Below are 2500 nucleotides of genomic sequence, written 5' to 3'. Positions count from 1 at the left end.
TATCCACTAGACTAACGAGACAAGCTCCTGGAAAGTCGAAATTTTAGATTATTGACATAGTAGTACCCAGTAAAACAATTGAAAGTTGACCGTCTTCAACGGGGTTTTTAGGTTTTTAGACCTAAATACTGTAGATCAGCGCGGCTTAGCTTAGAAACGCTATTTCTTGTTGAACTTTAAAAGCGTTTTCGTTCTTTTTACAGCGGTAAGCTTGTCATATTAAGATGGGATATTGCGTCGAGTAATTGTTACGAAATGTCCAATGTCGGTTTGAGGGATGGCCATAAGTGTTGACCGTTTGGTACACCATCATGGGCGCCATTTCTTTGTTTTGGAACACCAACATGGCCGCTGTGACGTCATTTGAAAACGCTTTATACCCCTAATAGGCGAGTGCTTTCCGCTATTTGCCGCGAATTTTACTTGTTTGCTTGCTGCAACATTCCCTCCGCTGGTTGTAGTACTGTCTCTCGAACGAAAATCGGTTCGAAAACCAACAAACACTCTTGGTTCGCCTCAAACGCCAGTAAAATTAGGAATAAGAAAAAAAGAAGGGATGGAAAAGATTCCTGTTGCCTTTGTTGCATGTGGGATAAACTTGTAAGGAGCTGGAAGTACCTATAATTTAACGAGTCATGAAAGCCTTGCCAAGAAAATCGCCCAGCTGGTAAATCTTGTCAACAATAACTGGCGCTTGGCTTCGAGCAGATCTCGCCGCCATCTTGATTTTTGATGGTACAGCGGGCTCGAGAGAAAACAAGATTGACTAGTCCAGAATTCGAATTTCGGGCTGCGGAGCCCCCTGTTCTTCTCCTCAGCAAAGAAAAAGACAAAAGGAGGCTCTGCTCGCAAGGACGGTTTCTGACAGTTATCAAAAAAATTGATTATAAGCCCGGTTTACACTACAGAAATTTTTTGGCACGACTCGGGTGAAATTGGCACGGGTCCCAAAAAAAAAAGGTACGGCTCGGATAAAATTTGCAGTGTAAACAACCTGTCAGTACCACATTTCATCCGTGCCGAACCAAAATTCTTACCCGTGCTGGGATCTTGGGCGAGGTAGTTCGAGCACGGGTAAAAATGGTACGGGTGCTGAAAAAATAGGCACGGTTCGGATAGAACAAGTAGTGTAAACACTTTAAAGGGCCAAATTTGAGCCTTAATTCATATCGGCTAGCGGTTTTTTGTGTATATTTCAAGATGGCTGCTCATTCTCCACCAAAATCACGCGGACGTTCTTGATTATAATTGAACTGCGCATGTCTACAAGAGAACTTACCCGGGCCCAAAAATTTTGGCACGGTATTTTTGATACGGTAAAAATGGTGTAGTGTAAACAAAGTTTGCCGAGCTCTTTTTAGGCACCCGTGCCAATTTCACACGAGCCGTGCCGAAAATTGTCTGTAGTGTGAACCGGGCTTATGTATCTTGGCAGACTCGTACCCAGTCGCTATGCTTTTTGGGGAAAGAGGATTGGATACTCGGTTGGATTAAGGCGCGCGAGGTGTCATGGGAAGGGTCGAAGGAAAAATAGCGACTGGCAGATTTCGTTCCAACATGGCTGCTGTTTTTGATGGCAAAGTGCATGCAGCTATATTAGAGGGAAAATTGGCTTGTCCGCATAGCAGAGCAAACCTATATTTTATGAAAAGAGCGGGATTTTTCACCATTATAAGACCATACATGGGTCTAACGTTCCATCTTCATTTTTGAAAGAAGCACTTATGCTATCTCGAAAGCTTCATGGAGATGAAACCAAAGCATATTTGGAGAACATTTATCAACACCATGCCATGGAGGTAAGATTCCAAAATAATTAATTTGGCATCAGATTGTTATGAATTAATCGAGTCTATTTTCACAGATCTTGATTTGTTACAGCACGGCTCTATGCACGATTGCACGGTTCTGTCGGTCGAAATCTGCCAGTCGCTATTTTTCTTCGGCCTCTTCCCATAACTCCCCGCGCGCTCCACTTTATCCAGACCGCTTTCGCTTTGAAACCCGTAAATAGCGACTGGGTACGAGTCTGGTATCTTGGCATCCCCTGACTCCAATATCATATTTGGTTTTCTGAATGGTTTTCTTTTCGGGAGCGGCTTAATCTTCTCTCCGTTGCTCATTTGCAAATTCCGGTTTGAAATTTTAGCCTCCTTCTACTTTTAACGGCTTAATGAAAATGTCATAAATTTTCCGGTCGTTCAGACTGAAATAGCCTTACGCATTTACATTCCAATTGAAATTTCCGGGTTTTTTGGAAATGGCAAACAATCGAGGTATTGCATGTCGAAATCTTGTGCAATTGTTTTTCATGTTGGAAACATATCAATACACATCAATGGGAAAGCCAGTGATGTAATCCTAAAACAAAGAGAAACCGGCGAAATGAACGTAAATATAACTTCAACCTTCAAAAGATCTCAAACTATCTCATTGTTTTCACGCCGTTTGCAGTGTTATAAAAAGAAAACAAGTCAAAACATATTTTACGGAAACAATT

The 2500-nt window shown here is 42.0% G+C and overlaps 1 protein-coding gene across 1 annotated transcript in view; it reads right to left on the bottom strand.

The window, feature by feature from the left end:
* LOC138018639 (glutamate receptor ionotropic, NMDA 1-like) overlaps positions 1 to 2500 on the bottom strand; it is a 20887-nt gene that overhangs the window by 16642 nt on the left and 1745 nt on the right. The gene's annotated exons all lie outside the window — the stretch shown is intronic.

The sequence above is a fragment of the Montipora capricornis genome, chromosome 10 (assembly GCF_036669925.1).
Source record: "Montipora capricornis isolate CH-2021 chromosome 10, ASM3666992v2, whole genome shotgun sequence".
Lineage (NCBI taxonomy): Eukaryota > Metazoa > Cnidaria > Anthozoa > Scleractinia > Acroporidae > Montipora > Montipora capricornis.
Note: the sequence above shows the minus strand (reverse complement) of the source record. Positions and strands in the feature narration are given on the sequence as shown.